The sequence below is a fragment of the Dipodomys spectabilis genome, unplaced genomic scaffold, assembly GCF_019054845.1.
Source record: "Dipodomys spectabilis isolate Male_0828 unplaced genomic scaffold, ASM1905484v1 ptg000527l, whole genome shotgun sequence".
In the NCBI taxonomy this organism is placed as follows: Eukaryota; Metazoa; Chordata; class Mammalia; order Rodentia; family Heteromyidae; genus Dipodomys; species Dipodomys spectabilis.
In genome coordinates, this window is record NW_024871204.1 from 413,553 (window position 1) to 440,457 (window position 26,905).

The following is a 26,905-nucleotide window of genomic DNA, read 5'->3' on the forward strand; positions in this document are numbered from 1 at the left end:
TCCAGCACTACCAACAATTGGATCATGGAGTAAGAAGCTGAGTGTGAAATTTGTTTTCCTTTTCTCTGAGAGTCCTGGGTGTCAGGCATGATGGAGAACACTTCTACAACTCTAGATGCTATGTTATAGGATGTCATTAATGTAATAAACGGAATGGGTGTCATCATCTTCAGTAAAATCAATGGTAAATAAATGAATACAACAATAAATACAAGGAACAACCACACCAAACTTGTATGGACTGAACATCTATAGGTAAGTACAAAGCCTATCTTTATATAAACAGTAGGTTTTCAAAGGCTGGGGCTTGAATTCAGGCCTAGTGAACAGGCCTGAAACTCTTATCTTCAAGTACGGTGAGCTTCCCCTTCATCCACTGCAGATTTACCCAGACCCTTAGTTCAAATCCAAAACCTGGCAGAATAAATGGTGGGAATTGCAAGCCAGGGAGCTAAATTTATTTTATTTTATTTTTTCCCAGAGCGTTCCTTGAACTTGGGTCCTGGCAACTCTGCTTCAGCTTCGATCACCCTAAGCTGGGGTGCAGCCACTGGACCCACAGCTGATCCTGGGATCCTAGATCCCTAGGCCTTGAAGAGAAAAAAAAATCACAGGAACAATGTGGAGATGGCCTTTTTAAATTTTCTTTCTTTGTGAGGTGACCCTCCTGGGTCCGAATGACACTGTTGCAAAGGATATTTTACCTTGCATTGCTGAAGGCTGGTGGACTATCGGGGAAGCCATAGGACCACGTGGCAACATAGGCCCTGATTTCAAATCCCAGTCCTGACACCTACCAATGGCATGAGATACTAAGAGACTCGTTCCCACCCATAGGAATGTTTTCAATGTCAGGTTGAAGGAGTTGAACGTGAATGATTCTCCTATAAAATTAGACAAGATGATTTGAGGAAGCTGATTTATTTTATTTAATATTTATGAAGCATTAAAAGAATACTATTATTTACAGGAATGCAATAATTTCAAGACACTGATTTAGTTAATAGTTCATTAAGGATGAAAACAATAACATTATTTACATGGAGGCATAATAAATACCCCATAATTTGTAGAAATGTCGTCTATATAACTGAATAATGTATAGACATCTCTGGCACTATATAAACATATAGATTTATTAGTGTACTGTCATCCGCATGTCAATCTGTTCATATTTTGTCAACCCCTGGGGCTTGATCTCAGGTCCTGGGAACTGCCTGTCAGCTCAATTTGCCCCAGGATGGCGTGTTGACACTCACCCATTCATGAATTTGGCCTTGTAGGCCATGAGTTCAGATGCCAGGACTCCCAAACCATTAATCGTGGCATAAGAAGCTGATAGTGACACATTTTTTTTCCTTTTCTGTGAAAGTCCTGGGTGTCAAGTATAAAGTGGAATACATATGCACACATATAATCCTATGTAATCAATGTAATCGATGTTCTATGTGTCATAATAGTCAATAAAATAAATTATCAATACAAGAAAAGACAAAAAAGAATAAGTATACTGAGTGTAATAGGGATTGAACATATGTATATGAATATTAATCATATATTTAAAATATACATGAATAGGATGTTTTTTAGTGCTGGGGATCTAATTCAGGCCTAAGGAACAGACTTGAATTTCCTGACTTTAAGGAGGCAAGCTTCCCCTTCCCACACAGTGCAACAAAGTTACCAAGACAATGAGTTCTAATTCCAATTCTGGCAGAAAATATTGCATCTTTGTATTATGTGAGGTCAAATTCTTAGGTAATTCATTCTGCCTCCATTTAATTAATGTGATTGTTGAAATGCTTAATGAATTATTAACTAAAATCGATCAGTGTCCTAGGATATAATTGTGTATAATTTGATCCTAGAATCATTCAAGAACTACTCATTCAATCTTGACATTGATCACATTCCATTGGTAATCTTATGGATAAGAATGAGTTTCTTAGGTTCTCCTGCCATTTGGAGGTGGCAAGACCAGGATTCCTACTGTGGGCTCCAGCTCCCACCACTTCAACCCGAGGATAGGGAACTCAGGTCTGTGCCAGAACATCAGCAAGACCAATGATTTGGCAGGCACCAGCGGCTCTCAGCAGTCCTCCTTGATACTTACAAGGCTGTGATAGGAGGATCATGTTCAAACTCACCCTAGGCAGGAAAGTCCTTGAGACCCCTGTCCAACTTCAATACCAACAAAGTCAGAAGTAGAGCTGTGTGGCTCCAATGGTAGAGGGCTAGTCTTGAACAAAAGCAGCTTACAGACTGTGCCCAGGTCCTGAGTTTAAGGTCCAGGACTGGCAACAAACAGACATACACAACAATCTAAGACCAGTCACTCTCTTGTCCCCAACTGAATTAGTAGACAGAGTTCCCTGGGAAAGGGGCTGAGGAAGCCACTGTCATCTTCACTCTGCCCATTCTGCCTGTATCACAGGATTCCGGCCACACTCCCATTCTTTCATGGTTCTTTCTGACCAATGGGATATAAGAATGGTGGTCACACCCACATTCCATGCTGCTTGATAGCACTGGAATTCCTCTGTTGGTTGAAACCACTACCAACAGTTGAGGAAGGTAGAGGTGGCTGAGTGGTCATCAAGAGACTCAAGCCGTAGGAGGAAAGCCCTTGCTCAGCACTGCCATGTACCTGCCCACTCACCGGTCCCCTTTAGCATTCCGCACGGCACTGCATTTCAAACTGAGCACTGCTTGCTTGGACCCATGGCACCTCTTGGAGTCCTCAGGTTATGGCACTCCACAGGCATGCTTGTGGCCCCAACCTGGTCCAGCCCCCCCTGTCTCTGCTCCAGGCCTGAGTATTTGTTTGCCATGCTACTGCCTTTGCTGCTCAAACCCACCCAGAGCTGCCTCCAAAGCTTCTCCCAGCAGCACAAGTGAATGACCTCCTCCTGGGCCCATACCCTATGACCCCCAAACCACGTGATCCTCCCCCTCCAGACTGGATCTCCGGATCCACCATGCCCTACAGTCTGGCCAGGGCTGTGCCACAAATGTGCCCCAAGGGTGGGAGTGGGTGTTGACCAGTGTATCCCACCCCCATCCCTAGTTGCCAGTGTCCCAAGAAACAGGGAGATTCAGGGATGGGTGAGGAGGGGGCACCACAGAGGCCCTGGACTGGAGCAGTGGGAGCCACACAGCCACCTATCTGCACCCTTCATCTTCCTGTTGGGAACCTGGTGGCTTTAGTCAGAGGTGAGGAGTAGCACCTTCACACCTGCCTTCTTGGGTCTTTTCTGTTTCTGGGGTTGGGGGCACTGGATGCAGGTCTCTCTTGCTGTGTGAGCCCTTGTCCTCTGTGCTCGGTCACCCTTTCACCTGAAGAGAGGGTCCCAGAAGAGCCCATTAGGGAAGTGAGAGTGCTGGGGGTCAAGGCAGAATGTAAATATTGGGAGGAACACCCCCCCCAACACACATACACATACACCCAGCCTGTCCCCTCCCCCAACTCTCAACTGTTCTCACAGAGTGATCACATTTCCCAGCTCTGCCAGTTTCTGCTGGTGCTCCCAGTCCATCTGGTCTCCTTGTCCTTCCCAAGAATCTGCCATGTGGACCAGAAGCATGCAGGCTGGATGTAGGGACTAAATCCATGTATGTATCCTTTAGGACCCCATCCATATCCCCAATACCGCCCCCACCTCATGTCAGATACCCCTCTGGGGTCACCATGACCCCCTGCTTGTTGACTCTCCTTGCTCTGAGGAGCCACTTGTCTCAGAACTCCTTCACCCAGCGTCCTGGCCTATGCTTTTGGTGAATGGGGAGTCAAGGGTCTGGCCCTGGAGAAAGTGATAGGCAGGGTATGCTGCATCATTAGAGTGGTGCTCCCCTTGGGTGGGAGCTCCTGATTACTCCAAGGGAACCCCCGTGCTCTAGCTTGTACATTGTCCCAGATGAGGAACCAACAAACTCTGGAGAGGCACTGCTCTGAGTCTGTGTGTGTGTGTGTGTGTGTGTGTGTGTGTGTGTGTGTGTGTGTGTGGTGCTGCTGCATCATTAGAGTGATGCTCCACTTGGGTGGGAACCCCTGATTCTTCTAAGGGAACTCCTGTGCTCCAGCTTGCACATTGTCCCAGATGAGGAACCAACAACTCTGGAGAGGCACTTCTCTGAGACTCTGTGTGTGTGTGTGTGTGTGTGTGTGTGTGTGTGTGTGTGTGTGCATGAGAGAGAGAGAAGGAGAGAGAGAGAGATAACATCCTCCTCCTTGTATAACCTGACTGTGCTCAGGTGAGTGATCATTTGGAAAATTGCAGGTGCTGCATGGACGAGTCTTCTGTCACTGGTCTGGATTTGTGTGTGTGTGTGTGTGTGTGTGTGTGTGTGTGTGTGTGTGTGTAGAAGTGGATTGTAATGAGGAAGCGTGGTCCTTTGGTAACTTCTGCTTGCTACATTTGGGGGATGCATGGGCTTTGTGACTGAGGTCTGGGGACCTGGAAGTGTGAGAAACTTGAAGGGGACTCAGCAATATTATATTATAAGACCAAGGGACCTGTGTGCCTTGGAGCTGTCTACTCCTTTGGGCCTGGTTGGTGGCAGCTGGAGCTTGGTAGGACCTGAGTATGGGGCCCACAGGGGTTGGCTTCCCAGGGGGACAGAAAGCATGGCCAGCACTTACTAAGGATGTGAGCCCTGCTGGTATGGAGTGCACCAGCATAAGTCAGACTCCGGGTTTTCTCATTATGACTTCTGATGGGTGAGGCCAAACCTATTTTAAATTTTTTGCTGTGATCTTCATATCTCAGCCTCCTGAGTAGCTAGGATTATAGACATGAGCCTCTGCCACCGGGACTCTTGTTCTTTTTGGTGTATTAGGGTTTGAACTCAAGGCCTTACCCTTGCCAGTCAGTTTTTCTACCACGGCAGCCAAGCCTTTCTGTCTTGGGCATTTCCGAAATAGAAACTCACTCAATATGTGCATAGGCTGGGCTGGATCTTGGTCCTCCTATCTGTGACAGGTGTGCACCACGAGGCCCGGTCCTCCTTAGTTGGGATGGTAGACATATAGCGCCATGCTCAGTCATCAGTTTAGATGATTGTCCCAAACTTAGTTTACAGCAGCCATAAAGCTCTGGGTTGGGCCTCCACCATTGTACCTCAGGCTCATCTTGGGACAGTTGTGAGGAAACAAGTGATCAATACAGAGGGATCTCTGGAGCAGGGCCAGGCACAGAAGGAGCGGCTGTCAGATACGGTTCTTGGCAATATTGTGAGCATACGACAGTAAGATAACTGGGAAAGGGCTCAGATGAGGCCTGTTATTATTCCTGTGACATGTACATGTTTATGAAACAAAACACGGTTCTCTTTCATCCTTATCCTATTCCTATGAGGAAGGAGATCCTTCCCTGTGTTCAGTTATGTACCTGGGGAAAATGAGGCATGGAGAAGCCAGGTGACCAACTCATGCCCTTCAGTTGACAGAAAGCTCAGCCTGACTTCTTTGCCATGGTCCCTAGGAAAATGTGTGGTATTCAGCAAACTTCTTGTGGTGGGAAGTCCAATTCTTGTCAATCGTGGGGCTTGAACTCTGGGCCTGGGTGCTGTCTTCGAGCTTCTCAGCTCAAGACTAGCACTCTACCACTTGAGCCCCAGTGCCACTTCCAGTTTTCTGGTGGTTCTTTGGAGATTAAGGGTCTCATGGACGTTCCTGGCTGGGCTGGCTATGAACCATGTTCATCATATCTCAGCCTCTTAGTTAGGATTATAGTCCTGAGCCACTGGCACCCAGCTTAATTGTAATTTTGACTTTCTTTCTTTCTTTCTTTCTTTCTTTCTTTCTTTCTTTCTTTCTTTCTTTCTTTCTTTCTTTCTTTCTTTCTTTCTTTCTTTCTTTCTTTCTCTCTCTCTCTCTCTTTCTCTCTCTCTTTCTCTCTCTCTCTCTCTCTGTCTCTCTGTCTCTCAGGAACTGGTTGAATGGGGACTGAATAGGTGGCCCAGTGTCCCCATGTGGCTGGAACCCAAGGTGGCCCTCTCATTCTGGAGGTGGGCTGTGGGTCAGCAACTGTCTTACTCAGCCTGTTGATCCAGCCCTATGAGGTAAGCCCCTCTGTGCCCTGGCTAGACCGTGACAGTTACTCATTGTCCATCCAGCCTTATTGAACTTAATATTGTTTTCTATGTCCTTTTCTAGCAACTGGCCAAATTTATGATACATAGTTATGGAATGAAAATATAATACCATCTTAAGAAAGTCATTTAGAGCTCTGGGAATGTGGCTTCATGGTACGGTGATTGCTTACCATGCGTGAACCCCTGGGTTCCAGTCCCATGACCAACAAAAAGTCCAAATATGACTTTAAGTTTCCCCAAGTGGGAACATGAAGTATGAGGCCACTCCCTTTCTAAATCACACTTCCAATCGTGCAAATTTGTAAAAAGTAGAATAGAAGTATGATTCTGGTTCCATGCAATTCAGATATAAGAGAATGGACTTAACTGGAAAAAACATCCATCTTGAAAGAGCAGGGATTATACTAGCAATGAATCTGGAGGCAAAGATCATATTTCTTTTTATTTCCTTTATATATATATATATATATATATATATATATATATATATATTGTTGTTGTTGTTGTTTTTGGTCATGGCACTTGAACCCTGGGCGCTGTCCCTCTGCTATTCAGCTCCAGGCTAGTGCTCTACCACTTGAGCCACAGTGCCACTTCCAGTTTTCTTGTAGTTAATTAGACAAAAGAGTCTCTGGGACTTTCCTACTGTCTTTGAACCTCAATCCTCAGATCTCACCGCCACCCAGCTTAAGATCACATTTCTAACAGTGTACATTCAGCATATGTAATGTGTATGTTCATCTACCTTTATATGAATTCTTGAGTTAAAAATCTGGGCTACAGGTTAGACTTAACACTCACAAAAATGTTTGTAGTTTGTAGTTTGATACTCTTGGAAAAGTAAAACTTAAGAATGTAAAGGAGTCTGGGAAGTTCAGTTTGCATCCCGCCTGGGCAGAACAATCTTTGAGACACTATATATAATTAACAGCCAAATCTGCATTGGAAGAACAGTTCAAGTGATGGAATACCACTCATGAGCAAGATTGTTGAATAAGAGCTTGAGGCTTTTGCATACATACATACAAACATACGCATACACACAGAGGCACTTATATGTGCACCCACGAATACACAAATGAAACAACTCTCCGAATATGTAGAAAAGTTACAAAGCAATAGAAAATATGTCCTGAGTAATACTAGAATCAAGTGATAAATTTTAATATTAAAAAGTCCTCTAGTGAACTTTCTTCAAAAAAGTTTGAGACTATTATATAGGTAGGGACCAGAGATAGTAAGAAAGTCAAGAATTCATTATCAAAGGGATCAGATCCATGGAGGAATGAATCAGAGACCCCTGCAGGTGCATCTGAAAATGTTCATATCCTGTGTCAAATGTTAGAACATCTTTCAAAACTGTACATAAACAATCTGAGCAGTCAATGGATAAGATCATCAGAGAAGTTCAGAATTGCTAGTGTGTTTCTAGATTAAATAAACCAACAATCTATGGCAGGGCAATGTGATACAAGCCTGGAATTCTAGCACTCAGACTAAGACCAGAGATTAGAGAGTGGAATTACATAGTGATACCTTCCTTGGACCAGGTAGTATAATTTTGTCTCAATAAAACAAACCAAATTACAAGAAAGAAATACACAGTTGGAAGTTTGGGCTAATTTTGTCATTATGTTTTGAGTAGTGAAGTTTCCAGTTAAAATGCAACTAATATATAATCCTCAGTTGTGTTTTAAATCTCTCTTCATTACAGAATATTCTTAGATGCAAAATAGCTCATGATTCCCATCCAAAATTTGAAAAAGTAAGTAAGCGTCATTCTGTTGGATGCCAAAGAAATGATGAAGTTTTACAAAACTTAAGCCCGGAGAAATAGCACAGTTCTTCTAATGTAGGACTTTGTGGACCTTGCAAAATTAGAATTTAGATTCAAAATAAATTGTTTCTTTTTGTAGTTCCATATTCTATTGGATACTAAAAATTCTTTTTAAGTAGAGGTTTTAACTGACAAATTCACAAATGATTCTGGCATTCAATTTGCCTAGAATATTCTTTCAAGAGAGTTATAATTAGAACTTAGTTAATAGATCATTCCAACAGTTCATGTATAAAATGATAATGTGAATAATCTAGACAGAGTTGCCAACGAATGGATGATATTAATTTATAAATAAAAAAAACACTTTTTGAGGGTTTGGTATAACATGGTATGAAGAGAATAATTGTGTGACATCTTCTTTCTTCTACTTATATGTTACACTGGAAGCAATTTCCTTAATTATGTGCCTCTGTATACAATGAGAAAATTGCTAGATTTGGGTTAATTTTTAGTTTTTTTGGGGGGGGCTTCAGGTCGTGAGGCCTGAACTCTGGGCCTGGATGCTGTCCCTCAGCTCTCCAGCTCAAGGCTAGCACTCTACCACTTAAGCCACAGCGTCCCTTCCGGCTTTATTTCTTTTTGCTTATGTGGTGCTGAGGAATCGAACCCAGGGCCTCATGCATGCAAGGCAATTGCTCTACCACTGAGCCACCTTCACAGCCCAATTTTTGTTTTTGTTTTATTGGACTTTAACTCTGGGCCTTGACAGTGTCTCTGAGCTCAAGGCTCCTGCCCTACCACTTCAACCTGTGCCACTTGTGTCTGGCTTTTTCTGAGAAGTTTATTGGAGATAAGATTCTAAGGGACCTTCCTGCCTGGATGGCCTTTGAACCATAATCATCTGATCTTAGTATCCTGAATATCTATGATAGTTAAAAAGTATAAATATAAATAATATTTGCAAGAGTTCTGATCTCAAGAATACCACTGGGGGAAAATTGATGCAACTGAGTTTATTGTGGTGTTCTTTGCAGAACAAGGAAGGCATCACAATACCAGAGATGCAGTATTTTTTCACAGTACAGATAAGCTATTCATGATGTGAAATAAGGGAATTTTAAGGTGCACCTTACAAGTTGGAAACTGTTGGGCTAGGATGACTTTATGGCATAAAGCTTGGGATTGCTTACTCTTGAAGAATTATTACAGATGCTTCATAGTTTTATCCTCTACAAGAATGTGGCTATTTTTCTGTTGACTTCTCAATGTGTAACACCCCATTGGAATCTGCATCCATGGCAGAATTATATAACATGAAAACAAGTACTGTTTTGAATCTCTCAGGTATGGAATGTTCAGAATCTGAAAATGAGTAGTTATTAGTCATAGGAATTTTGAAGAACACATATATTCTGTCCTCACAACTTATTTAATTTTAAAAGTTATGGGTTTCTATAGAAGTAAATTGTTTTTGGTTTTATGTGCGTGAAGTGCTAAATTTATTTTTTTCCAAAATATACAAATATATTGTGAAAATATTGTCTAGTTGGATAACATTCAAGTTGACGACCTTCTGATAAAGAAAGGGTAATTAAATTAGATGCCAAATAGTATTGATTTTTTTAATTTTACTATATAAAAAATAATGTTAACTATACCAATACAGTGAAATTTTATTTTATGCAGCTTATTTTTTAAATATAATTTTATTGTCAAAGTGATGTACAGTCGGGTTACAGTGATTGTAAGATAGTGAATACATAACTTTTCAAACTTGTTACCCCCTCCCTCACTTTTCTCACAATTTTCCTTCACCTACGTACCCCCTCACAAGTTGTAATGTATATTTCCAACATATTGTCTTGTGAGTATTGCTAATGCATTGGTTTGACCTTTGTCATTTGTGTCACCATTGTGATGTTCCTCTTCCCTTCCCTAATTAAGGTAAATGTATACACAATACACAGGGTACCAAAATCAAATACAGCAAAGGATAAACCAAAGGGGAAAAACCAAAGAAAATAGAAATCACATAATACATAAAAAACAACAACCGCAAATAAAATTCTCTGATTCCATATCTTGGAGTTCATTTTGTTCAACATCAGCTTATATGGTCATATATATGCATAACAAAGCCACTGGAAAATAATAGTTGCATGGACACTATATCGTGAAAACAACATGTTAACTGTTTTTGATGGTAAAGGTGGAATTAGGATTGGTGAATTTGCGGTTTTGATAAAGGAATTTCAAAAGAGTTTTAAAAATATGACACATAAATTTTAATTGTTCAAACTTTTAAACAATGTAGCCTATTAAGAAAATTTAAAATTGCCTGGGAAAATAGGCTTTCATGCAAAGAAATCCATGGAGACTTAGTGGAAAGGGAGCAATGTGAGTGAAGATGGCTCATTTTCACACTAAACAAACAAACCTCAGAAACCTTGCTGTAAATCCTGTAGCTTTCCTTGAAAACTGTCCTTACCCAGGAAATATTCTCTCACTGTGTGAAATGAGGTTATAGTGCAATTTAATTCAAATTTCTTAAAAAAAAAAAGACATCAAAATTTGTGAATTGACCTTTAATTACCAAACAGTAATCCTCTGAAAAAGATAATTTGGGTCAAAATATTTAGGGAGAAAGTGCCCTCCACAATGAAAAAAGCTATTGGGTTTACACTTTTTGTTTGTAATACTTTCCACAATTTCTTTGCACGTGAATCGTTGAAACACAGAAAAAATTCTGATTGGATACTTCAAACCAGTGATTTCACATTTCTAAGTGGCTCACAAATATAAATCCTTATTAAAATGAGATAGTGAATACTTCTCTTATTACATAAGCCAAAAAGTTTTGGGATCAGAAAAGAATTGACCACATGGAAAAAGTAAGAAAAGAGTGTTCTTAGAAGCCCTAACTAAGCAAATTGGCTTCAACAGTGGAGGCAGGCCAAAACTTTTTGATATAGATTGTAATATTTTTGCTACCTAAAGTGATTTTACAGATTTTGCTCACTACAATGCAGAACTGATTGAATGAAGACATGAAAATAAATCCCACATCCAATGGAGGCAACTTAAAAGAGTTTTAAAGGAGACACCATGAAGATGTAGCAGTGGGGGAGGTCTTAGAGTCCTTCACCTTCACTAGACTTGGAGCCAAGAAGCTGTGATTAATCGGAAATCAGGCAAGAGCTAAGAGGAGGACATAAAAATAGGACATAGAAGCATTGTCCTTTGTAACAGACACTGTCATCCAAGGTATGGGTGCTTTAACTTTATTCTCTTCCATATATCTTGTTGACCAAATGCAAGACTAAGAGAAAAATAATCTATTGAAATAATTTTGCAAAGAATAACTTCACTGTTTCTGATATGGTATCTAAGGAGAGTCTTAAGAGAGAAGATAAAAGTGGAGTATTCTGCGGTTTCCTCTAAGCATCTTATTAGCAAAGGATATCTTTGAGGTTAGACGTGATTGAACCAAAAAGTGTTGGAATACTTATGTTTGTGGGCACTTTAGACACAAGAAGACTTTCTTTCTTTTTTTTTTTTTTTTGGGTCCGGTCGTGGGACTTGAACTCTGGGCTTGGGCGTTGTCCCTCAGCTCTTCAGCTCAAAGCTAGTGCTCTACCACTTGAGCCACAATGCCACTTCTGTTTTTTTTCTTTTTGCTTATATGGTCCTGAGAAATCGAACTCGGGGCAGCAAGCATGCAAGGCAAGCACTCCACCACTGAGCCACCTTCCCAGCCCGACACAAGAAGACTTTCAAGGCAAAAGAAAAAAAGAAAAACGGATATCCAAACATTTGTGATCACAGTTTCTTGGACTGGTTTTTTTGAAGACAAAGTTTTACATTACAGTTTGTCCTGATTAACATCAATGTTGGGTTCTTATGGCAACCAAATGCAGGGGTGAAGTTTAATGGACTCCCTTGAACAAGTAAACAGCATGATAAAAAAAATTGCAAATAATATTTAGTGAATTACTTTCACCAATTACTTTTCCAGAATAAAGAAGGAAATATATAATTCAAAATTAATTGACTTAAAAGTATGAAGAAAGAGTAGTGAAGAGAGATGAAAGAAAACATAGAGAATTGTTTTCTTTCCAGCGGAGTAATGGGTTCTTGATCTTTTCTCTTGCATTCTATCTTCACAAGCTATCAAGTGTGGCTCAGGAGTGGAGTATCCAGTTCAGAGAGAACTCGCAGAAGGAAGATAACATTTGCAGCAGATATAGGTGATTTATAACCTGAGACAATCTATTTAAATCTGCTCAAATTTCTCCCCTACCCCAAACTGCCCTCTTTTAATAGTTTTGTTTGCTTTTCTTAATACTGCCCTTCATTAACTGCTTAAAATTTTGAGAGGTCATATTCATACTCTCTAGAGATTGCTGTTTGGTTATAATTTTTGTGTGTTTTTTAACTGAATTTCAAAAGGTTGTGCAAGTGTGTTACAATTAAATATGTCCATCTAATTGTCCAATGCTCCTGGATCAGATTTCACTCCTTCTATCATAGTCAACCAACTCCTTCTACAAGATGTATTTCAGATTTACCACTTCCTTATCACTTGTGTACATTGATATTCTAGCTGTGCTTGCCCCTTGTTCCATTTTTCATTCATTCTATGTATTTACAATTATTCCTCTCTAGCTTCAACTTCCTGATAGTCATTCTGTTAAACTCTCTGTTGATAGTTTGAAAGGTTTATATACATTCCATGGAGTTTCAATCCTGCATATACTTGAACTTATGTCAGCTTATATTTCCATAATTCATTCATCTGCAATAATAATTTGCAAGACTGGAGGCGTGAAGCACCTAGACATGATTTAATTCTCATCCATTTAGAAGATTAATCGTTAGTCAACAAGAAAGTTTAAAAATGGTTTAGAATGTATTCCAAACAACCAATTTTTATAAATGGCTTTGTGCAAGGGTGTGTGATTATTTTATTTTACATGGGATAATATTTTGTAGTACATTTAAGTTTTGAAAAAAAGAAAATTAAAATTTACTATTATAGAGGAATATGATAGAAATAGAAGTCAGATTTTATGTTTGTCACATCTCTGACGAGTACCCATATTCAAGATTTACTATGTTAGACAGATAGGAAAAACATAAAATAACATATGATAAGGCAACTATTTGTGACTTTTTAAAATGTACCTTATTAAATGATGAAATTTACTTTATTATCTAACGTTTGGGTTTGAAATATGGGAGGCTGATACATTTAACAAATTTGAAAGGCACCTAATGAATAACACAAATGGTGGGTGGTACTATTTCTACAGTTTAATGAATGGTTGAACCTGATTGGCATTAGTGCTGGGTAAGTAAATCAACTCTATTGTACCTCTATTGTAACTCTATTGCCACTAAGTATCATTTATTTGTCAAATGTTATTTTGGCGAATGTGATTTTTTTTTTTTGGTAGTTCGTGGGGCTTGAACTCTGGGCTTGGGCACTGTCCCTGTGTTCTTCAGCTCAAGGCAAGCACTCTATCACTTGAGCCACAGTGCCACTTCTGATATTCGAGTGGTTTATTGGAGATAAGAGTTTAATGGACTTTCCTGCCTGGGCTGGCTTTGAACCGTGATCCTCAAATCTCAGCCTCCTGAGTATTTAGGATTACATGCGTGAGCCACTAGTACCTGGTTTGCGAATTTGATTTTTCAAAGATTATTTGAAAAAGAATACACTTTCAGGAGATTAAATATTTTGAGAATGACAACATTTTTATACCACAGAACCAAGTTTTACTGAAGTACCAGTGTATTTTTTTTTATTGTGAAAATACTGTACAGAGGGGTTTCAATTACGTGGGGAAGATAATGAGTACATTTCTTATCAAGCATTGTAGCCTCCTCCTTTGTTTCCACTTCTCATCCTTTAGCATCCTCCCCCTGCGCCCCGACCCAATCTTCCCTCCCCTCTCCCGCACCCAAGTTGTAAAGTTTATTTTCGACATGGCAACTTGTACATATCACAGTGTTATCAAGCACTAAGGATATTCTCAATTAATTTTTTTCTGAATTACATTTGACCTCTAATTCAAGTTTTCCTGACCTTTATAGACCAATTGTGAATCTATCCTTCCAGGAGCTATTTTTCAGGCCCACTTATGCTGGACTGAAATCATTCATTAATCATTAGGGAAGGGGTATTAAAAATAGTCTTGTGACACTTTGTGATCTTGTTCACTCCTATGGGCTAGTCATCTGTAAACCGAAAGTTTGAATTGCAGTACTTTCTCATAGATTTTGTGGTCTCATCCTTCATTTTAAGTTGACTTGCATTTCACTATTGCTTACTGCTAATTCCTGCTTCTCAAGGAATTGGGGCCCTGAAATATTATTGGAAATGAGAAATTGACATGGCTCTTCAATTATTTCTGTTGGCATGTTGCCTGGGCCTAGTTGAGAAGTCTTGACCCTGTTATATGATGATGCGGGTAACTGGGACATGGGATCCTAGGACCCATACATCTTGCAGAAGATAATATCTTGTATACATAATATCAGAAAAATTTGGGTATAATCAATAGGTATGCTTCAGAAATATGGAGAAAAAACAGTTTGGAACAAGTGAGTTGAAACAATAAACAGAGCAGCAGAGTAAAATTCCTTATACTTTAGAGGAAATCAACATTTTTTTTTTTACCATGTGAATTCAGAAGAACAAGAACACTTAGAAGGTATCACAAGTTTATAGTGAAGACATTACATTGATACTTTTTATATTCTAGTTTGTATTCTAAACCTAATTATTTGTATTCTAATTTTCTTTATTGGAATAAATAATTATCAATTTATTTGTCAAATTATCAATTAATTCTACTAAGTTTCACTGTGTGAAATATGAAATCAGCACATATAAATATAAAATATATAACTATATATAATATAATAAAAAGGGCACATGTTTTGCATTGTTCTGTTGTGGTTAGGGTATCAAAGACAACTCTGTTTTAAAGTATTATTGCATTATCTGTACCTCAGTGATAGGTAGAGTTAGACCTAAATCTTTAGCATTTGTAGATTTACAGCCTGGAGGCAAGAGGAAACACTGTGATTAAACATTACCAATTTAAGGCTTAATAATGAGGAGAAACATGGACTTCTCCTGGAGCTATGGAAATATTTGGTGATAGAAAGGCAGTAGTGTAAGTTCCTGCCTGGTTGGAAGGTAGACAGTCCAGACATTAGGAAATCATGCATATGACGAATTTTTTTCACCTTGGCGTTAGTTACTTTTGAAATGGTAGGTATAATAGACACTTAAATTTTGATAAAATACCTTCTAGTCTGAACAGTTCTGCTGAACTGTTCATCTCTCTATGATCCCTTGTAACTAAGATTAGTTTTGTTCCAGTAAGACAATCTATGCTGTCAGGGTAGGATATTCTGGTTGGTCTGTTCCTACATAGAAGAAGGATAAAGGGTCAGGTAGAAATTTGTGCCAGTAAGACCTCATTTGGAAAATTTAAGCTGAAGAAGTTTAGAAGTAGCTCTTAAGCAAGGCTTACGTTGAATCTATTAGCTCCACAAAGCTAACTCAGTTACATAAATAAGAACTTGAAAAAGCCATCACCTTAGGACCTAGCTATAAGTGCTTCAAAGTATGATCAAATCTAAAATGAAAAAGCCTTAAAATTGTCATTGACAAAAAAACGCAAATGTGAGCAATCGACCGAACAATGTAATTTTTTTTCCACTATACACATTATTTTAGGGAAATAAGATCAATAGTATTGTTAGGAACAATAAGGTTTCCTTGCTACAAATAGGCACCCAAGGATATAAGCCTGTATAAAGATTGCATCATTAACTACTTAAATTTAGAGGATACTACATGCTTCAGCAGCACGTATACCCAAATTACAACAATACAGAGATTAACATAACACTTGCACAAGGATAATATGAAAATTTGTGAAGTATTCCATATTTTCCATTGTTCAGTTGCAGAAATGAAAAACAGTTATTAAAAGGTTAATTACAAAATTACAAGTGTAACAATATATGCAAGTGTTAGAATTAAACGTTAGTTTGATATCAGTGTATTAAATCTTCACCTTAGAAAGGCCTTTACATAGAACTTCACAAAACTTTTGAAATTAGTTAACATTATCATTTTATCCCTAAGAAACAACCTACTATAAGAACCTAGAAAAAGGGGCTGGGAAGGTGGCTCAGTGGTAGAGCGCTTGTCTTGCATGCTTGAGGCCCTGGGTTCGATATCTCAGCACCACATACGCAAAAAGAAAAAAGTCAGAAGTAGCTCTGTGGCTCAAGTGGTAAAGCGCTAGCCTTGAGCTGAAGAGCTGAGGGTCAGCTTTCAGAGTTCAGAGGCCCAGAGTTCAGGCCCATGACTGGACCAAAAAAAAAAAAAGAACCTAGAAAATATAATCTTAAATTTTCTATACGAAATGCAATCTGAAAGGACACATTTATTAATAAATAACATATTATAAAACAATGTTGAATTCAAAGTATATCTAGGAAAGAATTAAATAGATTATGGATATTATGCAAACACAGAATATAGAATATTTTAAAATATTCTTTTTTTCAGTCAAGAACCAGAAATATCTTTAGCTTCTGTACCACTCATTTCAACAGATAGGATCAAATTATTTCTGATTAAAAAATCACAAACTCTGCAGAAATCATTATAGATGTACACAAACAACTCAAATACATTTTGACATCAAAGTCAGGCAATTCAATTGGAAAAATTCCACGGAATTTTTACAATAAGATATTGCTGTTATTTGGATTGTGAAAATATTTTGTATGGACACAAAGAATGGACCGGCATTTTGATGTTTAAGAAACGTAACGGATATCTTAGCTATGCTAAATAATGCTGCGATAAACATAGTTGTTCTGGTAGCTTTAGTATGGTCTTGTTTGATGCCCCTAAGTAGATGAATGGATTAAGAAAATAGAATTCTATGGAATGGAATTTTATGTCTCCCTCAGAAAGAATGCCATTGCCCCATTTGTAAGGAAATGGAAAGAATTGGAAAACAATATATTAAGTGAAGTAAACCAGGCCCAAAGAAACATAGATCCCATGGTTTCCCTTATTAGCAATAACTAATATATGTCTGAGACAAACAGAAATGGTCAGATAAGTTGATATTAGTTGAATTGAACCCCAAGATAAGGATTCAAATGTTACTTTTTTCTTTCTTGCAATTGTTTCTAACATATTTATAAGATGATATCTTTGCTGCTTTGTATGTCCTTCCACCACCGTAAAACCCCTACTTTAATTTTATTTGATGTTGGTATGATTTGTGGATGGAAGGGAAAAAACAAATTGTTTAAATAGGGATACAGGTTGACCCATTGCAACAATGATATATACAAGACGTCAGGTAGAAAAACGAACTTTACAACTTTGACGGGGGGAGGGGTAGTGAGGGGGGATGGGAGTGGGAGGGAGATGAGAATGTATGGGAAGGGGAAATAAAGGAGGAGGCAACAATGCTTGATAAGAAATGTACTCATTACCTTGCCCATGTAATTTTAACCCCTCTGTATGGTGTTTTCACAGTAAAATAATAAAATTCAACAAAAAAAAAGATAAAAGAAAAGAAACTTAACCGAACCATTACAACTTAATAGAACAATTTGTACAACCTTCCACAACTTCAAAGAGTAGTGATACATACTTATCCTTTTGGTAATATTAAAGGCAGTTTCTTCCAAGTTTTTCTTCAGACCTGGTTTGATATAATGGTTCAACAGAAGGAGATCTAGTGTATCTTTGCTATCTATATTCCCAGCAGCAAGATGCAAGGGAGTCAAGAGGCATTTAGTTTGGGCATTGGTATTTGCATCATGATGAAGTAAGAAAGACGCCACACTGGTATTATTCCACGAGTAAGCATTGCGCAGGGGTATCCAGCCATTAACAATTATTGCATGAATATCTGCTGCTTGAGCCACCAACTCATGGACAATGTCTACATGTCCACTGTAGGCTTCCCGATGAAGAGGGGTATATTCATTGTCATCCCTAGTATTCACATGAGTGGCCTTTATGGAAAGTAGTCACCACACTATAGTAAGCCGATTATTTTCAGCAGCACAAAGAAGAAATTTGCTTGGATCCTACTCCATTTTTTTTTCTTGCAATTGATACAATTTCTCACTTTTTCGTTTTGTTACTCATCTTCATCAGAATTGCCTAACTAGAGTCTTTCAGTGCCAGTGGGAATAAGGTGTCCATGTATTTCCCCAATAGTTCATAATGGTTGAACTTGTGGGAAAAATACAGTGAATTTTCTGCATCTGTTTTTTTCATGATGATTTATTTTCTCTTTTTACATTTTTATTATTCTAAGTCATTCTAACTGGAAAGTAGGGAATTGATGGAGAGCAAAGGAGAGATGTTCCTCCGTATCCAAAGGTACAGACTGAAAATGAGGATCATGTGCAGTTTCTCCCAGGAATGAGAAAATAGAAGGTGGCTCAGTGGTAGAGTGCTTGCCTTGCATGTATGAGCAACGGCAGGTCATGTCCACTTTGTAGCCTTGTCATTCAGACCCACGGTGCAAAGAAAAAGACATAATACCCCAGCCCTCTGAAGCTCGCCACTTTTTGTGGTATCCTACTTTTTTTTCTTCCTGCAAACCCCCAGGGCCTAGGATCCCAGGATGGGCTATGGGTCCAGAGACTGCACCACAGCCTAGGGTGATGGAAGCTGAGTCAGCATAGCCACAACCTGAATTCAAGCCCCGTGGTTAAAAATAAAGAATTAATAAAACAATTAATTAATTATTTAACTAAATTAAAAAGAAATAAAGATCTCTGGTTTGGAATTTCTGCCAGTTTCCTTCCTTAACCTGGAATTTGTACTCAGGGTCTTGGTAAATCTGTAGCAATGTGAGGGAAGGTGCAGCGTTGCCACTACTTGAGTTCAAACCCCGTGCCAAGCCAAAAATCAAAAAAAGTCACTGAGCTCGGCAGGGGGAGTAGTTGGGGAGATGGGAGGGAAGGGAAGGTAGGGGGAAAACAAACAAAAGAGGAGGCAACAATGCTCAATAGGAAATGAACTCATTACCTTGCTCATGTAACTGTGATCCCTCTGTACAACATTTTTGCCATAAAAATGTACAAAAAAAGAAAAAATGTAGTGCTCAGAGAAGCACTTTGGGGATAATGGAAGGATGTCTGAAAAGCTGTATAAAATTCTACACTGCTTTTTTTTTTAAATGCTCTGTATGAAACTGAATGAACATAACTGCTTTCAGTAAAAAAAAAAAAAAAATTAAGCTACTGTCGTGGAACTGGGGTCAGTATTTCTGTAATTGCTGTGATTTGATCTCACCCTCCAGGTAACTCTTTTGCACCAAGAGTGAAGACGAAGCTTACTGTCTTTGAGGAAAACAAATTCAGGCTAGAGTTCTGAAAGCCCAAATGAATGCCCTGCAATGGAAAATAATATTACTATACATGTGTAATATATGATATATACTTACATATGTATGTTTATTACATATAAATTTTATTATTGATTTTGTATTTTATTTTTTATTTGATTCATTTATTTATTGTTTATTGTATTTAGTATTATTATACACATAATATTTAGTACATGTTTTACATCTATTATAAAATGATTCACAATAATTTAAGACATTGATTCATTTTCATTTATACTTTATTAAGTGTTGAAACATGATACATAATTAAATGGAAGCATTTGTTACAGTCTTCACATGTTTAGAGTCTCGCCCACAGATGAGCTTTGTCTTCTTTATCTTTGGAAACCTTCCTATAGGGATTTCTTTAGATGATTTATAATCAGAGGTCTTTTCTTGAGGATAGGCAAGTTGAGGGATAAAATTTAAGGGTGGGGCTAGAAATGTGACTTAGTGGTAAGGAGCTTGCTCAGCATGCATGAATGCCATGGTTTGAATCCTCAGTGCCACATACTCAGAAAAACCCAGAAGCTGTGGAGTGGCTCAAGTGGTAGAGCTCTAGTCTTGAGATAAAGAAGCTCACAGATAGTGCCCAGGCCCTAAGATCAAGCCCCAGGATTTTCAAAAATAATAGGCCAGATTCTGGTGCTGACATCTGGAAAACTAGCTTCTCAGGAGACTGGGAGCTGAAGAACACAGTTCAAAGAAAGGCTAAGCAAGGAAAGCCTGTTAGACTCTTATCTCCAATGAACCACCAAAAGACACTGTGGCTCAAGTGGTACTGTTTGCCTTGAGCTGAAGGGCTCAGAGACAGTGCCCAGGCTTGAGTTCGAGACACACAACTGGAAAAATGTGAGGGTTAATCAAAGTACTTTTCCTATTTGCTAATTAAGAGAACATTCTCTGGAAAATGAATGCTGATGTATACCAGAATTGGAGTCAGAGCTCAAGGTTCAAGTTTAGTAGATCCATATGCCCAGTCTCTGAGACTCTAGCATTATAACCTTGTGTGCTACAGGGTTCTGAAAGATGCAATGTTGAAAGGGTTAATATGCTCCCCAAGCCCTTTGTGATAAGCAGTTGACTTGTACTGAAAATGTCATTACAGTTCTGAACCTAGCAGAGAATCAGTAGCTCATGCCCATCACCCTACCTTAGGAGGCTGAGGTCTCAGGATCACAGGGTAAAGTCAGCCAGAGTAGGAAAGTCTATGACACTCTGACTTCCACTTCTGAAACCTCAGATGTTCAAGAGCTTCCTGGGTTTCCCTTGGTGATGAGAAGTTACTTGCACTCTAAATGTTCTTAAAGTTCTCAAGCTATAGAAGCAGGAAAGAAACATTATTGACCCATCATGGGTTCAAATGAAGTTCTCAGGGTCAAAGCCCTGTTAGCAGGAAGAACTCCATTATATCACTGTATTTGAAGGACAGAAAATAGTTGCAAAAGCCAGGCTAGGTGAAAAGACCAAGGCCTGCAGGATTAGGAGGCAGAATGTACACACTCAACAGGAAAGTGAGCTGCAAAACCACTTCATTAATTCCAGGCACAACCAGCAACGGGGGAGGGGGGACTTCAAACATTTGTTAGAGTTATACCAGGGTCAGGCTTTTCTCAGCCTCTTCAAACAATGACTGATTAACCTTCCTCCCTCAGGTGAAGGGAGCCTCAAACTATCTTTAGGTTACCAACAGAGAGCCAGTTTAGTGTGCGATTGTTTGTGTGTGTAGGGGGAAGGAACAGAGTTGAAAACCCTGATCTCTGGTTTTAAGGAGTGGGTTTTTCACTATTTCTCAGATTTGAAGGCCCTTCTTCTACCTCGGTGAGTCCAATCTCCTTCCTTCCTTCTGCACATCATTAATGCCAATCCCCAGTCCAAAGAGAAGCAGGGCCATTTCTCTTCTCTCTCCAAGCACCTGGCTCTTCCCTCTTGGCTCTGGGGCCCTCAGCTGCCTGAGAAGTGGGAGAGAGACAGTCTTCCTGCTCTGTGGTTATGTGAATGCGATGCTGGTATCCTGGCACACTGCAGAAGGCCTCATGACTGCTAATTGTTCCCTTCTTCCCTCTTGACGTCCAAGAGCAGATTCATCTATCATGTTTGTATCTATCTATCTATCTATCTATCTATCTATCTATCTATCTATCTATCTATCTATCTATCTATCTATCTATTATCTACCCACCCACCTAACTACCTACCTATCTATCTCTTTGTCAGTTCTCCGTTGAACTCAAGGCCTGGGCACTATATGTAGCACTCTATTACTTGAGCCACAGCACCAATTCTGGCTTTTTCTGTGTATGTCCTACTGAGGAATCGAACCCAGGGCTTCTTGCATGCTAGGCAAACAGTCTCTCACTAATCCACATTCCCAGCCCTCTCATCTTTTTCTTAATGGTATTTTTTACATAAGTATGCTGCCATTTTTCATCCGCAAGTTAATTTTTCTGAATACCGGTTACTTCTAAGAAACCTGATCTTGTCTTCCCTTGCCTGATTTGTGATTGTTCCTGTGTTGGCCTCATAATAAAATGTAAATAAACCCTGCTGAAAGCCTAAGTGTGCATCATATAAGGACACAGGCCTGACACCCTGGAAGAGAAAAGCTATGGGCCTGAAATCAAGATTAAGATGCAGTTCGTGCAACAGACATCTCTGGAAAATAAATCAGTAAATAAAAGCAGAAGCATAGCATACGGTCTGTTTGCACTCAGGGAGGTAATACACGCATAAGTAGGTAAGGCACTGATACATAACTTGGCCTTCTCCCTTTGAATTTTTTTGTAGTCATCCCAGGGCTTAAACTCAGGGCCCTATACAATCCTGAGTTGTGTTACTCAAGGCTGAGGCTCTACCACCACCACAGCTCCACTTCCAGCCATCTGGTCGATAAAAATTGGACATAAGCACCTCCCAGGCTTTCCAGCCTGCTCTGGCCAATATCTCCTGCTTGGCTTTCTCTCTCAAAGCTGGAGCTCTTCCCTCTAGGCCACTGCTCCACTTCTGGTTTTCTGGTGGTTTATTGGAGAAAAGAGACTCACAACTTCCTGCTCAGGCTGGCTTTGGACAGCGATCTGAGGAAGATTCAAGCAACTTTCCTCAGGGATTCGCCGAGGAACCGCTCCACACAAACCTTTAGTCTAAATCTCGAGAGGTACTGGAGAAAAACAGAAACAGGAAGATGTTTCTAGTGTGTTCTAGATACTTAAGGTTGGAAACACTCATAATTAGTAGGTCATTTTATAGGCAAAAGGAGCAGTGCAGACTGCATGAGGATCATTCCAGCTTTTGTTCCACTCATCCTGAGACAGTAAATTTACTGCAGCTCAATGCTAAGTGACTGAACTGATGTGTCCTGTCGACATTTGCTCCCAAATCCTGGAACACTCATTTCTCACTTTTGGTTGCAAGCCTGTGACCAGAGGAGAAGATGAGGAGAGAAAATCGTTTTCAGAGAAAGCAGCTATAAAGAACATTGGGTAGTTTACTTATAAATTCAAACCAATGGAATGACCCTGTTAAGAAGTCAGCTTGTCCAGAGTAAAAAATGAAGAAGGAAAGAAAGGGAAGAGCCAGTGGCTGCTGACTCTAATCTCAGCTCTGAGGAGGCTGAGATGTAGAGAACCTTAGTTTGAATCCAGCCAGTTTTGGAAAGTCCATGACACTGTTATTTCTAAGAGCTCAGAGAAAAGCCCAGATGTGGGGCCTTTAATGCAATACCTGAGCAAAAGCAGCTCAGGAACAATGCCTATGCTCATAATCCAACCCCAGGACCTGCCCCCACAAAAAGGTCCTGTACCTCCATGTGTTTGCGTGTGTATGGATGTTCCTTTAGGTGTAGCTCCAGAGTAGTTATAATGAACAGCACCAAACTAGGAAATTTGTTTATAATACAATGATTTCATAGCATAGAGAGTGCTTTCGAAACAGTGCATGTTCAGGTACTCCCCTTACTGTTCCGTGTAGCCTGAGGGTTTCTCTCTACCCCATGCTGTGGGAAGAAGTCTCACTCATTGTCTGAACAGGAAAACAAAAGGCCTTACTCCTGTACAGCAATGAACCAACTCCCTCTGGGCCAATTAGTGAGTATGAGTGTGGGTAGGCTCTGAAGGCCCAGAGAAAAAGGCCTCTTTGTACCCTAAGCTATCTCTCTCCCCAGTTCGCTGTTTTGACAGGATGCCTTCATTTGTGTAACCTCCATTGGCAGGCCAAGTTCCCTGCACTTATCCTGCCTTTGTGAGACTATATTCCGGTGTTCAGATACAGTGCTCAATAAAATTCAGGAGTTCTTCTGGCAGAAAACTAAGATATTGAACCTAATGAAATGTTTAATTGCAGGTGATGATGGGCCTATGATGCGTTTCCTGGGTTTCTGGAAGCTTGGGAAATCCAAGCACATATCACATAACAGAAAGCTTCCTGTCATCTAGGGCTGGTGAAGCTCATCATGTTTTGAAACATTTGACCTCTCCTTGTTGGGCCCTGGGTGGCTAGGTTTGGGTTGAACACAGGGCCTGGGTGCTGAACATGAGCTCAATGGAGAAGCCCAGTGCTTTACCATTCTGTGTCTCAGTTTCACTTCTGGTCTGTGTGTGTGTGTGTGTGTGTGTGTGTGTGTGTGTGTGTGTGTGTGCGCGCGCGCACGCGCATACACCAGTCCTGGAGCTTGAACTCAGCACTGTACTTTGTTTTTCCTGCACAAGGATAGCTCTCTCCCACTTGAACCACGGAGCTAATTCAGGCTTTATTCTAGTGAGGTGGTCCTGAGAAATGAAGCCCAGGGTTTCATATATGCAAAGCACTCTACCCCTAAGGCCCATTCCCAGCCCTCTACTTCAGGTTTGTTAGATTTTTTTCTGCTTTTTTGTTGTTGTTGGTTGTAGGAGATGATGCATGGGCCTGCGTGCTGTCCCTGAGTTCTTTAGCTCAAGTCTAGTGCTATACCACTTGAGCCACAGAACCACTTCAGGTTTTCTGGTGACCCATAGGAACTAAGTGTCTAAAGGACTTTCCTGCCCCAGACTAGTTTGAACTATGATCCTCAGATCTCATCCTCCTGAGTAGCTAGGATGACAGGCATGAGCCAAAAGTACCAAGCTTCCACTTCAGGTTTCTTAGGGGTCAATTGGACATAATAGTCTCATAGGACCTTTTGTGTCTGGGATAGTTTGGAACCTAGATCCTCAGATCTCAGCTTCCTGAGAAGGCAGCTATCGACCCCTAGGTCATGGCACTCTGCTGCAAGGGGATCCGTGGTTCCACATGGTGGAGTGGTAGCCATGTGCCCAAGAGGTAAGGGTCAGAGCCTAGGCCCTGAGTTCAAGGTCATGACTTAGCCAAAGCAGAACAAAACAATTGTCTTCAGGAGACAACTCACTAGTCTTCAGTAATACATAATTTTGTCCCTGCCATGGAGACATATCTGAGCTCAAACTTCTTGTCTGCATAATCGTCTCAGTATGTAGCTCTTACAAGGACCCAATGAAAGAATGCATCCATAGAATCACTCAGCACATGGCACTCTTAGCTTGACTCAGCACACAGCATCCTGTGAAAGACTCAGAACACAGGACCCAATGCAAGACTCAGCACACTGCACACTATGAAAGACTCTGCACATAGCTCCCTGTGCAAGACTCAGCGCAGAGCATGCAATGAAGGACTCAGCACATAGATCTATTCCACAAGCTGTCATTAGAATTAGGGAAATACTAGAAATATACTGTGACATCATGAATATTGTGACATCACATTGCTAGATGTAATGACTGTTGTGTCACATTGTCACATCACAAATCTGTTCTGACTTCATCACATTTGTGCCAACAAATGCCTTTGGAATCCTCACAATCACATTCTAAAATTATATACTCATTTTGAGTTAATGACAATTGAGGTCTGGCATGCCATTGTCACATCAGCAATCTATTGCAACATCACAAAGGTATTTTGAACTCATCACTATTATGGCATCACCAACTAATTGTCACATAACACTCATGACACAATTTGACATCATATTGCAGTTGTAGTATTACTGTACCATCATGCTTTCACAAATCTATTATGCCCTCATCACATCTTAGAAAATTCATGGCCTTTGGGATATCAAGCTCTTTCTATGAACGTGTTTCATTATGAACTTGTAGCAATTGAAATTTGAAATAAGATGTGACATTACAAACTAGTTTTGACATCACTAACCCATTTTTATATCATTAACATTTTGAAAACTGAAATCTGTTAGGAATTTTAGCAATTTTGACAAAAACACATGGCCTTTGTGTCATTACAGTTCATTTGTGTATGTCATTATGATTTCATTCTCATATATCCTCACTATAAACTAATGGCAATTGAGATTTGACATGCCATTTTGACATCACAAACCCTTTGTGACATCATCACCAATTTGACATCAGACTGTCGTTATGACACCATCAGCTCATGGTGACATCACCAAGCTACAGTGACATCATAGCATTGTCATTTTGCTGCCATAGACACACTGTGAAAGTATATCCTATGATTTCATAATATTTCAAATGTGGCATATCAGTTGATATCAGAAACACATTGTGACCTCATAACCATTGTAACATTATAAACCCTGTGTGACGTCATAACCAGTGTCATATCACATTGTTATTATGACATCTTTAGCTTATGGTGACATCACAAATTAACAATGACATTATAGGATTTGCCATTATGTCATTGTGATATCATAGTCACATTATGAGTGCCTGATCTGTGATTTCATTGTATTTGAAATGTGGCATATGGGTTGATATTAGAAACTCATTGTGATGTCATAACCATTGTCACATCAAAATCCCTTTGTGACATCAATTTGGCAATGTGACATAACAAAGGCAACGTGATGCTACTAAGGCACCGTGATATCACAATGGTCATGAACTCACAATGGGTTTCTGATATCAACCAACATGCCACATTAGAAATAGAATCAAATAACATAATAGGCAAACACAACGTGTATATGACATCAGAATGACAATGTGATGTTACAATGCTATGATGTCATTGTAGTTTTACATGTGAAAATTAGCTGATGGTGTCATAATGGCAACATGATTTCACAATTATGATGATGTCAGAAAAGATTTGTTATGTTTCAATGGTATGTCTGATGTCAGTTGTCATTAGTTCCCCATGAGGATATGGATACAAAAACGTTCTGTGATGTCACAGAGGTCACGTGTGTTTTCAAAGGTGGTAAGAAGTCATAATAGGTTTGTGATGGCAAAATGTGATCCATAATGTCACAATGGGAATGAGATGTCACAATGGAAATGAGATGTCTTATTGGGTTTTTGATGTCACAGTGGTGATGAGGTCACAAAAGTCTTGTGATGTCAGTTTATTTATAATATCAGAATGATATATCCAATTCCAATTACTCATAATTCAATGTGAGAATACCAGGTGATAGAAGAAGCTTCATAGAATGAGGTCATAGCATGTGAAAACCCAATAGGACAGTGATTTTACAATGACAATGTAATGTCTTAACATCATGTTATAATAATGTTTTGAGGTCACAATTGGT

At 39.6% G+C, this 26,905-nt stretch overlaps 1 pseudogene; it reads left to right on the forward strand.

The window, feature by feature from the left end:
* The first annotated feature begins 15,746 nt into the window (after positions 1–15,746).
* Positions 15,747–15,846, forward strand: LOC122099668 (annotated as a pseudogene).
* The last annotated feature ends 11,059 nt before the right edge of the window (positions 15,847–26,905 follow it).